General features: G+C 59.3%; 1 non-coding gene across 1 annotated transcript; it reads right to left on the bottom strand.

The window, feature by feature from the left end:
- Positions 1 to 2,035: 2,035 nt before the first annotated feature.
- Positions 2,036 to 2,154, bottom strand: LOC131870599 (5S ribosomal RNA). Its single transcript, XR_009368904.1, has one exon. It is a non-coding gene; the product is annotated as a 5S ribosomal RNA (ribosomal RNA).
- Between the last annotated feature and the right edge of the window lie 12,846 nt (positions 2,155 to 15,000).

The raw sequence follows: 15,000 nt of genomic DNA, 5'->3' as shown, positions 1-15,000 counted from the left end.
TGGCTGGGTTGCGCGGCCTGGTGGGCACCATGGTGCGCACCAAGGAGCGCTCCGAAGTGTGCTCCAAGGTGCGGCGTGCACGAAGTCGGAGCCCGGTTTGCCCCGGGTACGCACCTCGCGTGCACCTTCGCCGGGGTGGGCACCTCGGCTGGGTTGCGCGCCCTGGTGCGCACCAAGGAGCGCTCCGAAGTGTGCTCCAAGGTGCGGCGTGCACGAAGTCGGAGCCCGGTTTGCCCCGGGTGCGCACCTTCGCCGCGGTGCGCACCATGGCGTGCACGAAGTCGGAGCCCGGTTTGCCCCGGGTGCGCACCTCGCGTGCACCTTCGGCGGGGTTGCGCGCCCTGGTGGGCACCATGGTGCGCACCAAGGAGCGCTCCGAAGTGTGCTCCAAGGTGCGGCGTGCACGAAGTCGGAGCCCGGTTTGCCCCGGGTGCGCACCTCGCGTGCACCTTCGGCGGGGTTGCGCGCCCTGGTGGGCACCATGGTGCGCACCAAGGAGCGCTCCGAAGTGTGCTCCAAGGTGCGGCGTGCACGAAGTCGGAGCCCGGTTTGCCCCGGGTGCGCACCTCGCGTGCACCTTCGCCGCGGTGGGCACCATGGCGTGCACGAAGTCGGAGCCCGGTTTGCCCCGGGTGCGCACCTCGCGTGCACCTTCGCCGGGGTGGGCACCTCGGCTGGGTTGCGCGCCCTGGTGCGCACCAAGGAGCGCTCCGAAGTGTGCTCCAAGGTGCGGCGTGCACGAAGTCGGAGCCCGGTTTGCCCCGGGTGCGCACCTCGCGTGCACCTTCGCCAGGGTGGGCACCTCGGTGCGCACACCTTCTCAATGTTTTCTTGCCTTTTCTGGAAATTGGTGAAGGCAGCGCATCAAAGGTGCGCACCTCGGTGTGCTCCGAGGTGCGAACCCGAGAGCGCTCCGAGGTGCCCACGAAGTCGAAAGTCGGGTTAATTGCATTGTTTTCCCCGGGTGCGCTCCGAGGTGCGCAACATCGGCGCGCACCAAGGAGGGCTCCGAAGTGTGCTCCAAGGTGCGCACGATGGCGTGCACCTCTGGTGCGCACGATTCGGAGCTCGGTTTGACCGGGGTGCGCACACCTTGGCTGGGTTGCGCACCTTTTGTGTGCTCCAAGGTGCGCACGAAGTCGGAGCTCGGTTTGCCCCGGGTGCGCACCTTCGCCAGGGTGCGCACCTTGATGCGCACGCCTTGGCTGGGCTGCGCACCTTGGTGGGCGCCATGGTGCGCACCTTTCGTGCGCTCCAAGGTGCGCACGAAGTCGGAGCTCGGTTTGCCCCGGGTGCGCACCTTGGTGGGCGCCATGGTGCACTCCGAGGTGCCCAAGATTGGTGCGCACCAAGGAGCGCTCCGAAGTGCGCTCCAAGGTGCGCGCGAAGTCGAAAGTTGGGTTAATTGTCCGGTTTGCCTCGGGTGCGCACCTTGCGTGCACCTTCGCCAGGGTGGGCGCCTTGGTGCGCACACCTTGGCTGGGCTGCGCACACCTTGGCACCCGCGTTTCCTTCATTTTAAATTTTTTTTTTTTACAATCTCTCAAGTGGGAAATTCTATAATCTCAACTTTTTTTGCCTTTTCAGGAAACTTTTGAATGGAGCGCATCATTGGTGCGCTCCGAAGTGTGCTCCAAAGCTCTCTCCAGCTGCGTGCACCTGCCCCGGCCGCGCACCCGGCCCCGCCCAGCTTCGCTCACCTGTCCCGGGCGTCTGGTGCGGAACCTTAGAGTAAGAAACATCACCGTGCACCTTGGCCAACGTGCGCGACTCGACCGAGCGCGCACTGGCCGAGGTGCACACCGATTTCACCTGGGTGCGCGCGCAGCACCTCGGGCGCACCGGGGTGCGCGCACAACGCCCGGGTTGCACCGTGGCCTGTGTGCTCGGGGCGCCTCGGGTGCGCGCTCGGTGTCGCCCCCGCGCGCGCGGTAGTGCGGGCAGCGCACCCCGGCCCGGCCCGGCCCCGACGAGAACGCAAACGGGCAAAAGGTTTATTCAAATAGCATTGCGACGCCCGGCGAAAAACTAAAAAAGGGTGCAACACCGGGACTTCCCGGGAGGTCACCCATCCCAGTACTACTCCGGCCCAAGCGCGCTTAACTGCGGAGTTCTGATGGGATCCGGTGCACTAACGCTGGTATGATCGCACCCGTTATGAGCTTGTCGCAGTGTGTACTTAGCAAACCGCGACCCACGTGCGAATCCACCCCGGCCACCCACCCCCGTCGAGGTGCACACCCTCCCTCGCGAAGTGCGCCCCGTTCGCCAAGTGTGAGCCCTGCCCGGGTGCGCGCACCTTGCTAGGGCGTCGGGTGTGCACCCGGCCCGGCCTACGTGCGTGCACCTGGAGGGGGCGTCGTGTGCGTGCAGTGTCCCGTCTGCAACGCGGTGCCCACACACCACCTCGGGCGCAACGACCTGCGCTCACATGTGGGCCGAGTGCACCTTGGTGCATGTTCGGGGCGCCTCGGGTGCACGCTCGATCTTGCCCCGGTGCACCAAGGCGCTCGGTTTGCCCCGGGTGCGCACTTGGTGCAAGGTGGGCACCCAAAATAGGGATCAAGCACCAAAACACAAGTTTCGGGATGCAAAATGGGACCCAAGGACCACAAATGCGTTCCAAGACCCATGATGGGTCCACGAGAACAAAAATGTGTTCCGAGACTTAATAAACAAATATTGGGTTTTAGGAGAAGAAACATGCTCTGATGCCCAAAACGAGAATCGACCCCGAAAAGGCCACAGGCCAAAAGTGGGATGCGAGACAAAAAAAAATGGGACCCGAGGACCAAAATTGGGTTCCCAGGTCGAAGACAGGGCAACCGGACAAGAAACGACCTCTAAGGCTCGAAATGAGTCCCGACGACTAAAACTTGACAAGAAGCACCCATCAGGCACCCAACTCGACACCCATGGGATGCCGACCCACCCGGGCTTCCACCTAGCACACCTTGGCACCCACCCACCCTCGCACCCAACCTCGCACCCAACTTAGCACCTTTGAACCCACATTGGCACTCACCCTGACCCTGGCACCTTGGAACCCACATTGGCACTCACCTTGACCCTGGCACCCACCTTTGCACTCACCTTGGGACCCACCCTGGCTCCCACCTCGGCACCCACCCAGACACCCACCTTGGATCCTTGGCACCCACCCCGACACCCACCTTGGCACGCAACTTGGCTACTTGCCACCCACCTTGGCTCCTTGACGCCCACCCCGACAACCACCCCGTGACCTACCCTGGCTAGGGTTGGTGCACACCCACCCTGGTGCCCACCTTGGCACCCACCCTATGACCCACCTTGGCACGCACCTTAGTACCCACCCCGTTACCCACCCTAGGACCCACCCCGTGACCCACCTTGGCCAGGGTGGGTGCACCCACCCTGGTGCCCACCTTGGCACCCACCCATCCTAGCACCCAGCCTGTGACCGGGCTTGGAACCCAACCTTGCACCCGCACCCGTCTTGGCCAGTGTGGGTGCGCACCCATCCTGGCACCCACGTTGTGACACACCCTTTAACCCACGCACCCTAGCACCCACGTTGGCACCCACCTTGGAACCCAACCTAGCAACTTGGCACCCACCCCGTGACCCACCTTGGCATCCACCATAGCAGTCGCCGACTTGGCACCCACCTCGGCACCCACCTTGACACTTGTGGACCCACCTTGCCACTCACCCTAGCATCGACCCATCCTAGCACCCACCCTGGCACCTTTGCACCCTAGCACTCACCCATCCTAGCACCTAACCTGTGACCCACCTTGACACTCACCCTCGCACCCACCTTGGAACCCAACCTAGCACCCACCCACCCTGACACCAACCCTAGCACCTACCCACCCTTGCACCCACCCTGTGACCCATCTTGGCACCCACCCATCCTACCACTCAACCTATCACCCACCTTCTCACCCACCTTGGCATCCACCTTAGCACCCACCCACACTGGCACCTTGGCACCCACCTCGGGCAAGGTGGGTGCACACCCACCCTGGCACCCAATTTAGAACCCACCGAGCATGTTACCCACCTTGGCACCCACATTGCAGCCCACCCTAGTACCCACCCTATGACCCACATTGGCATCCACACCCTAGCACCCAGGCACCTCGACACCCGCCTTGACACCCACCCTAGCACTGAACCTGTGACCCACCTTGGAACTCACCCTAGAACCCACCCACCCTGTGAACCACCTTGGCATCCACCTTAGCACCCACCCACCTTGGCACCCACTCTAGCACTCACCCATCCTAACACCCAACTTGTTACCCACCTTGGCACCCGCCCTCGCGTCCACCTTGAAACCCACCCTAGCACCCACCCACGCAGGAGCCCACCTTGGCACCCAACCTAACACCCACGCATCCTGGCACCCAACTTGTGACCCACCTTGGAACCCACCCTAGTACCCACCTTTGAACCCACTATATCACCAACCCACCTTGGCACCCACCCTATGACCCTCTTTGGAATCCACCCTAGCACGCACCCACCCTGGCACCCACCATGGAGCGCACCCTAGCACCCACCCACCTCGGCACGCACCTCAACACCCACCTTGGTGTGCGCACTGCGCCAACCTCTCAAAGACCCTATGTGGTGCGCTCCAAAGTGTACACCTTTGGTGCGCTCCAAGGTGCGCACCTTTGGTGCACACCGAGGTGCACACCAAAGTGTGCACCGAGGTGAGCACCAAAGTGCACTCCAGGGTGCACACCAAGGCGTGCACCTTTGGTGCGGTCAATGCAAACGAATTCGGAAGTTGGGGTCGATGTCCTAATCGCTGCTGCAGACTACACGTATGAGAATCGGACAAATAGCTTTATATAGGGGAGGTGTTGCGTTTGATGGGTCGACTCCCCTGGTTGTGTGCACTGCACCAACTTCAAAGACCCTGTCTTGTTTAAGAAGTCAAAAGTTGGGGTGGATGTCCTAATCATTGCTGCAGTCTACGCATGTATGAGAATCAGACAAATAGCTTATATAGGGGAGGTGTTGCATTCGGTGGGTTGACTCCCCTGGTTGTGCGCACTGCGCCAACCTCAAAGACCCCGCATAGCAGAAGAAGTCGGAAGTCGGATTTTGGTGAGCACCAAGGCGTGCACCTTTGGTGCGGTCAACGCAGACGAATTCAGAAGTTGGGGTGGATGTCCTAATCGTTGTTGCAGGCTACACATGTATGAGAATCAGACAAATAGCTTATATAGGGGAGGTGTTGGGTTTGATGGGTCAACTCCCTTGGTTGTGCGCATTACGCCAACCTCAAAGACCTTGTTTTCGTTAAGAAGTCAAAAGTTGGGGTCAATGTCCTAATGGCTCCTGCAGGCTACACATGTATGAGAATCGGACAAATAGCTTATATAGGGGAGGTGTTGGGTTTGATGGGTCGACTCCCCTGGTTGTGCGCATTACGTCAACCTCAAAGACCTTGTTTTCGTTAAGAAGTCAAAAGTTGGGGTCGATGTCCTAATTGCTCCTGTAGACTACACATGTATGAGAATCAGACAAATAGCTTATATAGGGGAGGTGTTGGGTTTGATGGGTTGACTCCCCTAGTTGTTCGCATTACACCAACCTCAAAGACCTTGTTTTCGTTTAGAAGCCGAAAGTTGGGGTCGATGTCCTAATTGCTCCTGCAGGCTACGCATGTATGAGAATCAGACAAATAGCTTATATAGGGGAGGTGTTGGGTTTGATGGGTCGACTCCCCTGGTTGTGCGCATTGCGCCAACCTCAAAGACCCTGCATTGCGGATGAAGTCGAAAGTCAGAGTTTGGTGTGCTACAAGGTGTGGTCGAAGGTGCTCACCTAGGTGTGCACCTTTGGAGCACAGGAAAAGTGCCCTCCAAAAGTGCGCACCTTTGGAGTGCACAAAAGTGCCCTCCAAAAGTGCGCACCTTTGGAGCGCAGAAAAGTGCCCTCCAAAAAGTGCCCTCCAAAAGTGCGCACCTTTGGAGCGCAGAAAAGTGCCCTCCAAAAGTGCGCACCTTTGGAGCGCAGAAAAGTGCCCTCCAAAAAGTGCCCTCCAAAAGTGCGCACCTTTGGAGCGCAGAAAAGTGCCCTCCAAAAGTGCGCACCTTTGGAGCGCAGAAAAGTGCCCTCCAAAAAGTGCCCTCCAAAAGTGCGCACCTTTGGAGCGCAGAAAAGTGCCCTCCAAAAAGTGCCCTCCAAAAGTGCGCACCTTTGGAGCGCAGAAAAGTGCCCTCCAAAAAGTGCCCTCCAAAAGTGCGCACCTTTGGAGCGCAGAAAAGTGCCCTCCAAAAAGTGCCCTCCAAAAGTGCGCACCTTTGGAGCGCAGAAAAGTGCCCTCCAAAAAGTGCCCTCCAAAAGTGCGCACCTTTGGAGCGCAGAAAAGTGCCCTCCAAAAGTGCGCACCTTTGGAGCGCACAAAAGTGCCCTCCAAAAGTGCGCACTTTTGGTGCGCACCAAGGCGCTGGTTCGGTCGTTGCAGGCGAGTTCGGAAGTTGGGGTCGATGTCCTGAGCGGAGGTGCAAACTACACAGGTGTCGGAATCGGACAAATAGCTTATATAGGGGAGGTGTATGCTTCGATGGGTCGACTCCCCAGGTTGAGCGCACCGCGCCAACCTCAAAGACCCTACGGTATGGATGAAGTCGGAAGTTGGGTCCGATGACCAATTCGATTAGTAGGTATGCTCATGAGGTCGGAATTTGGGTCCGATGACCTGCCATGTGCAGGAAGGCGAATGTTGACACTGTGCGTTGCAAGGTGCACACCAAGGCGCTGGTGCGGTCTTTTTAGTCGAGTTCGGAAGTTGGGGTCGATGTCCTGATCGGAGGTGCAAGCTACACAGGTGTGGGAATCGGACAAATAGCTTATATAGGGGAGGTGTATGCTTCGTTGGGTCGACTCCCCGGGTTGAGCGCACCGCGCCAACCTCAAAGACCCTACGGTATGGATGAAGTCGGAAGTTGGGTCCGATGACCGATTCGATATGTAGGCATACTCGCGAGGTCGGAATTTGGGTCCGATGACCTGCCACGTGCAGGAAGGCGAATGTTGGCACTGTGCGTTGCAAGGTGCGCACCAAGGCGCTGGTTCGGTCGTTGGAGGCGAGTTCGGAAGTTGGGGTCGATGTCTTGATCGGAGGTGCAAACTACACAGGTGTGGGAATCGGACAAATAGCTTATATAGGGGAGGTGTATGCTTCGTTGGGTCGACTCCCCGGGTTGAGCGCACCGCGCCAACCTCAAAGACCCTACGGTATGGATGAAGTCGGAAGTTGGGTCCGATGACCGATTCGATATGTAGGCATACTCGCGAGGTCGGAATTTGGGTCCGATGACCTGCCATGTGCAGGAAGGCGAATGTTGGGACTGTGCGTCGCAAGGTGCGCACCAAGGCGCTGGTGCCGTCGTTGCAGTCGAGTTCGGAAGTTGGGGTCGATGTCCTGGTCAGAGGTGCAAACTACACAGGTGTGGGAATCGGACAAATAGCTTATATAGGGGAGGTGTATGCTTCGATGGGTCGACTCCCTGGGTTGAGCGCACCGCGCCAACCTCAAAGACCCTACAGTATGGATGAAGTCGGAAGTTGGGTCCGATGACCGATTCGATACGTAGGCATATTGGCGAGGTCTGAATTTGTGTCCGATGACCTGCCATGCGCAGGAAGGCGGAATTTGGGTCCGATGATCGAGTTGATGGCGTGCCATGCGCAGAAAGGCGGAATTTGGGTCCGATGACCGAGTTGATGTTGATGGCCCGCCATGCACAGGAAGGCGGAATTTGGGTCCGATGACCGATTTGAAGGCGTGCCATACGCAAAAAGGCGGAGTTTGGGTCCGATGACCGAGTTGATATTGATGGCCCGCCATGCGCAGGAAGGCGGAATTTGGGTCCGATGACCTGACATACGCATGGAGTCCGACTCGGGGGCCGATGTTCGATTCGATGACTTGCATTGTGGGTAAAGTCGGAAGTTGTGGTCTTTGACCCGATTCGATGACCAGACTTCGGCTGCTTGAGAATCGGACAAATAACTTATATAGGGGAGGTAGTGTTCTCGAGCATCCTCCCCCCGTGCCCGTTTATGTCGATTGATGCTGGTGCTCGACTGGTTGGAGCGCTCGGATGCAAAAATCTTGCACCAGGATTTATCGATTGTGATGGACACGGCAAGTCTCCTGATTGCTATGCAGGAGCTCATCGTGAATCTCTATGCGGCCTTGGTATGGACTCGACCTGCGGAATGGTTCGGCAATGGTAGTCGCTCCAACACGTCCTTGCAATGGCCACAGAGGTGATTCGACTAGAGCTCCAGTCTAGCTTTTGGGTTGCTTGGCGGACTGGTATAGCCGCGATCGAGTTCCGGCCATGAACGTTTTAGATAGCTCTTGGGCTTTCTGGGACGGAAGTCGGAAGTTTGGGCTGTTGTCCGATTTGATGACCATTCTTCGGATGTGTGAGAATCGGACAAATAACTTATATAGGGGACTGTGTTGTCTCACGCAGCCCCCTCCGTGCCCCTCTATCTCGACCGATGTTGGTGCTTGAAAGGGTTGGGATCGCTCGGATTTATAAACGTGCACCACCATTTGTCGAGTGTGAGGGACGCGGCAGGTCTCCTAAATGCTATGCGGGCGCTCTCTGAGAATCTCTATCCGGCCTCGACACAGACTAGTCTTGCTGAATGGTTTGGCACTGGTAGTCGATCCAACACGTCGTTGTTGTGGCCGCCTAGGCGATTCGATTCGAGCCCCCGTCTAGCTTTTGGGTTGCTTGGCGGATTTTGCCCTATCCGCAAGTGAGCTCGGTCCCTAAACGTTCGAGAAACCCGATTGCTATGCGCCGACTCTCTTTCTTGCGAGCCTCCATCTAGCTTTTGGGTCTCTACGGAACGGAAGTCGGAATCTGGGACCGTTGTTTGATTCGACGAGGCAGACTACGGTTGTGCGAGAATCGGACAAATAACTTATATAGGGGAGGTGTTGACTGGAGCATTCTCCCCCGTGCCCCTCTAACTCGACCAATGCTGGCGCTCGAACGGTGGTAGCGCTCGGATTTTCATTGAGCGCCAGCATTGGTCGATTTAGAGGGGCATGCGAGATTCCCGAATGCTATGCGAGGGCTCTAACGGAAATGTCTATTGGTTTCGGTATGGATGCAATTGCGAGTGGTTCGGCAAAGGTAGTCGTTCCGATGCGTCCATGTCGTGGCCAAATCGATAATTCGATTTGAGCCCTCGTATAGCATTTGGGTCTCTCGATGTGATTCCGCATTCCAGTCCCTTTGGGCACTGCTTGAGCCGCATCCCAGGGGGTTCCCTTCCCAATAATCTGCCTCGCAACCCGATTGCTATGCGGTGAGGCTCCTCGGCCGCCTCGGAACTATCTGTGTATCAGACGCATCGCGGGATAAGGGGTTGGCAACGGTAGTCGCCCCAAGCGCGTCCGATGCTTGGACCATTCCGAGGCGGCCCTGAAGCCTCTTCCGTCTAGCCGTTGGGTCCTTCTCGCCGCATCCCTCGCCTCGCACCCCGATTGCTATGCGGTGAGGCTCCTCGGCCGCCTCGGAACTATCTGTGTATCGGACGCGTCGCGGGATAAGGGGTTGTCACTGGTAGTCGCCCCAAGCGCGTCCGATGCTTGGACCATTCCGAGGCGGCCCTGAAGCCTCTTCCGTCTAGCCGTTGGGTCCTTCTCGCCGCATCCCTCGCCTCGCACCCCGATTGCTATGCGGTGAGGCTCCTCGGCCGCCTCGGAACTATCTGTGTATCGGACGCGTCGCGGGATAAGGGGTTGTCATTGGTAGTCGCCCCAAGCGCGTCCGATGCTTGGACCATTCCGAGGCGGCCCTGAAGCCTCTTCCGTCTAGCCGTTGGGTCCTTCTCGCCGCATCCCTCGCCTCGCACCCCGATTGCTATGCGGTGAGGCTCCTCGGCCGCCTCGGAACTATCTGTGTATCGGACGCGTCGCGGGATAAGGGGTTGTCACTGGTAGTCGCCCCAAGCGCGTCCGATGCTTGGACCATTCCGAGGCGGCCCTGAAGCCTCTTCCGTCTAGCCGTTGGGTCCTTCTCGCCGCATCCCTCGCCTCGCACCCCGATTGCTATGCGGTGAGGCTCCTCGGCCGCCTCGGAACTATCTGTGTATCGGACGCGTCGCGGGATAAGGGGTTGTCACTGGTAGTCGCCCCAAGCGCGTTCGATGCTTGGACCATTCCGAGGCGGCCCTGAAGCCTCTTCCGTCTAGCCGTTGGGTCCTTCTCGCCGCATCCCTCGCCTCGCACCCCGATTGCTATGCGGTGAGGCTCCTCGGCCGCCTTGGAACTATCTGTGTATCGGACGCGTCGCGGGATAAGGGGTTGTCACTGGTAGTCGCCCCAAGCGCGTCCGATGCTTAGACCATTCCGAGGCGGACCCGAAGCCTCTTCCGTCTAGCCGTTGGGTCCTTCTCGCCGCATCCTTCGCCTCGCACCCCGATTGCTATGCGGTGAGGCTCCTCGGCCGCCTCGGAACTATCTGTGTATCGGACGCGTCGCGGGATAAGGGGTTGTCACTGGTAGTCGCCCCAAGCGCGTCCGATGCTTGGACCATTCCGAGGCGGACCCGAAGCCTCTTCCGTCTAGCCGTTGGGTCCTTCTCGCCGCATCCCTCGCCTCGCACCCCGATTGCTATGCGGTGAGGCTCCTCGGCCGCCTTGGAACTATCTGTGTATCGGACGCGTCGCGGGATAAGGGGTTGTCACTGGTAGTCGCCCCAAGCGCGTCCGATGCTTGGACCATTCCGAGGCGGACCCGAAGCCTCTTCCGTCTAGCCGTTGGGTCCTTCTCGCCGCATCCCTCGCCTCGCACCCCGATTGCTATGCGGTGAGGCTCCTCGGCCGCCTTGGAACTATCTGTGTATCGGACGCGTCGCGGGATAAGGGGTTGTCACTGGTAGTCGCCCCAAGCGCGTCCGATGCTTGGACCATTCCGAGGCGGACCCGAAGCCTCTTCCGTCTAGCCGTTGGGTCCTTCTCGCCGCATCCCTCGCCTCGCACCCCGATTGCTATGCGGTGAGGCTCCTCGGCCGCCTTGGAACTATCTGTGTATCGGACGCGTCGCGGGATAAGGGGTTGTCACTGGTAGTCGCCCCAAGCGCGTCCGATGCTTGGACCATTCCGAGGCGGCCCCGAAGCCTCTTCCGTGTAGCCGTTGGGTCCTTCTCGCCGCATCCCTCGCCTCGCACCCCGATTGCTATGCGGTGAGGCTCCTCGGCCGCCTTGGAACTATCTGTGTATCGGACGCGTCGCGGGATAAGGGGTTGTCACTGGTAGTCGCCCCAAGCGCGTCCGATGCTTGGACCATTCCGAGGCGGCCCCGAAGCCTCTTCCGTGTAGCCGTTGGGTCCTTCTCGCCGCATCCCTCGCCTCGCACCCCGATTGCTATGCGGTGAGGCTCCTCGGCCGCCTTGGAACTATCTGTGTATCGGACGCGTCGCGGGATAAGGGGTTGTCACTGGTAGTCGCCCCAAGCGCGTCCGATGCTTGGACCATTCCGAGGCGGACCTGAAGCCTCTTCCCTCTAGCCGTTGGGGCTTTCTCGCCGCATCCCTCGCCTCGCACCCTGATTGCTATGCTGTGAGGCTCCTCGGCCGCCTTGGAACTATCTGTGTATCGGACGCATCGCGGGATAAGGGGTTGGCAGTGGTAGTCGCCCCAAGCGCATCCGATGCTTGGACCATTCCGAGGCGGCCCTGCAGCCTCTTCCGTCTAGCCGTTGGGGCCATCTCGCCGCATCCCCCACCTCGCACCACGATTGCTATGCGGTGAGGCTCCTTGGCCGCCTCGGAACTATCTGTGTATCGGACGCATCGCGGGATAAGGGGTTGTCACTGGTAGTCGCCCCAAGCGCGTCCGATGCTTGGACTATTCCGAGGCGGCCCTGCAGCCTCTTCCGTCTAGCCGTTGGGGCCATCTCGCTGCATCCCCCACCTCCTCGGCCGCCTCGGAACTATCTGTGTATCGGACGCATCGCGGGATAAGGGGTTGGCAGTGGTAGTCGCCCCAAGCGCGTCCGATGCTTGGACTATTCCGAGGCAGCCCTGCAGCCTCTTCCGTCTAGCCTTTGGGGCCATCTCGCCGCATCCCTCGCCTCGCACCCCGATTGCTATGCGGTGAGGCTCCTCGGCCGCCTGGGAACTATCTTCGTATCGGACGCATCGCGGGATAAGGGGTTGTCACTGGTAGTCGCCCCAAGCGCGTCCGATGCTTGGACTATTCCGAGGCGGCCCTGTGGCCTCTTCCGTCTAGCCGTTGGGGCCATCTCGCCGCATCCCCCACCTCGCACCCCGATTGCTATGCGGTGAGGCTCTTCGGCCGCCTTGGAACTATCTTCGTATCGGACGCATTGCGGGATAAGGGGTTGTCACTGGTAGTGGCCCCAAGCGCGTCCGATGCTTGGACTATTCCGAGGCGGCCCTGCAGCCTCTTCCGTCTAGCCGTTGGGGCCATCTCGCCGCATCCCCCACCTCGCACCCCGATTGCTATGCGGTGAGGCTCCTCGGCCGCCTTGGAACTATCTTCGTATCGGACGCATCGCGGGATAAGGGGTTGTCACTGGTAGTCGCCCCAAGCGCGTCCGATGCTTGGACTATTCCGACGCGGCCCTGTGGCCTCTTCCGTCTAGCCGTTGGGGCCATCTCGCCGCATCCCCCACCTCGCACCTCGATTGCTATGCGGTGAGGCTCCTCGGCCGCCTTGGAACCATCTTCGTATCGGACGCATCGCGGGATAGGGGGCTGTCACTGGTAGTCGCCCCAAGCGTGTCCGATGCTTGGACCATTCCTAGGCGGCCCTGAAGCCTCTTCCGTCTAGCCGTTGGGGCCTTCCCGCCCCATCCCTCGCCTCGCACCCCCGATTGCTATGCGGTGAGGCTCCTCGGCCGCCTTGGAACCATCTGTGTATCGGACGCATCGCGGGATAAGGGGTTGGCACTGGCAGTCGCCCCAAGCGCGTCCGATGCTTGGACCATTCCGAGGTGGCCCTGAAGCCTCTTCCGTCTAGCCGTTGGGGCCTTCCCGCCCCATCCCTCGCCTCGCACCCCGATTGATATGCGGTGAGGCTCCTCGGCCGCCTTGGAACTATCTGTGTATCGGACGCATCGCGGGATAAGGGGTTGGCACTGGTAGTCGTCCCAATCGCATCCGATGCTTGGACCATTCCGAGGCGGCCCTGCAGCCTCTTCCGTTTAGCCGTCGGGGCCTTCCCGCCGCATCCCTCGCCTCGCATCCCGATTCCTATGCGGTGAGTCTTCTCGGCCGCCGCGGAACTATACCTGTTATTGCTACTGCATCCTTCGGCTGGTAACCTCCTCTGCCGCCTTGGAACGTTCTCTTTGTCGGACGCGTCGCGGGATAAGGGGTTGGCACTGGTAGTCGCCCCAAGCGCGCCCGATGCATAGACCGCTCCGAGTCGACCTTGCTTTCAGCCTCTCACATGCATAGACCTCTCTGAGTCGACCCTGCAGCCTCTCACGTTTAGCCTTTGGAATCTCGCCTCACAACATGATTGCTATCCTTGATGCATCCCTTGCCTCGAGCCCTGATTGCTTTCTTGGCTGCATCCCTCCTCTCCTCACAGCCCGGTTGTCATCACTGCTTCATCCGTCGCTTCATGCATTCTGGCTGCTGGGCCCTTCCCACCGCACACCTCGATTGCTATCTCTTCTGCATCACACACCCCGATTGCTATCTCTGCTACATCCCTCGGCTCTCACTTCTGCATCCTTCGCCTCACACCTCGATTGCTATCAATGCTGCATCCGTAACCTCACACCCCGATTGCTATGCGGGGAGGCTCCTTGGCCGCCTTGGAAATTTCTGTGTGTCGGACGCACCGCGGGATAAGGGGTTGGCACTGGTAGTCGCCCCAAGTGCGCCCGATTCTTAGACCGCTTCGAGGTGACCTCGTAGCCTCTTTCGTCCAGGCTTCCTGCCTTCAACGCCCTTTTTACACCTCGATTGCTATGCGCGGGCTCGTTGGCGTCTATCACCTCTCTGCGAAGAGTGGCACGATGATTGTTGGGGTAAATCGTAGCAGTCCGATCTCTGGCCTTGGGCCATTGTGAGGGCTGATCGATTTCCTGTGCGCATCTCGTGTTCGCCCAGTAACAGACTCGACGACTTGTAATCGGTCTTGTTCCCGATTGTTCCTGGAGGTAGTCTTCGGAACTCTTGGATTTGACCTGTCACTCGAACTGTCCTCTTCCGAGGATGCTTGTGTGTGTGTGCTTGTGCCATTTCCTTGGCGGTATTAACGAGATATTAAAGAGCGGAGTGAGCGCCTCGCCCAGCTATGTTTGGGGCTCTCACTCCCTTACCCGGTGTGCGACCGCTTTGCACGTAGGTTGCGGAGCATCGCGACTCTTTCGATGTTTGGCGGTTGTCTTCCGGTGATGCGTTGGTCCCGAAGTGCACGTTACTAGCATTTCTGCCATTGTTCTCGATCTTTGGCACGTTCCTTCGTTGCAATTGGATATATATCTCCGTTTATACGCGCAGGCTTCTCCCGCCTATTCAGCGCTGTCCCACTCTCAGCACTCTCGTGGTCTCCTTGGCTTCTCTCTCCCGTGAGCGAGCTCTCTTCTCGAGTCTTTTCCATGTCCCATGGAGGTTGCCTTGCGAAATTCGGGCACACAAACGTGACCGGATAAGAGCGGAATTGCCTATGAGGAGAAGCTCACCTTAGGGAGCAGCAATGCCGAGTGTTTCGACAGAGGGTAGAGGGGGCGTTGTTTGGGCGGTTGCACAAAAGAGTGCTACGTTTGCACTGAAGGTTGCTTCTTCGTCTCCGACGAACTCTTCGAGGCAAAAAAGCTTGTTTACGGGGTCGAGGTGGGACTGTTCGTGCGAGTTGCGCCACCAAAAGTGCGTAGGGGGCATATACCTGGGAAATGGATGTCTCTGAGTGGCCTTACTCGGTCGCGTGCACGGTGCATTCTCTAACGGCAGGACTGTCGCGAGCATGTGCGGTTCGGAT

The sequence above is a fragment of the Cryptomeria japonica genome, unplaced genomic scaffold, assembly GCF_030272615.1.
Source record: "Cryptomeria japonica unplaced genomic scaffold, Sugi_1.0 HiC_scaffold_337, whole genome shotgun sequence".
In the NCBI taxonomy this organism is placed as follows: Eukaryota; Viridiplantae; Streptophyta; class Pinopsida; order Cupressales; family Cupressaceae; genus Cryptomeria; species Cryptomeria japonica.
Note: the sequence above shows the minus strand (reverse complement) of the source record. Positions and strands in the feature narration are given on the sequence as shown.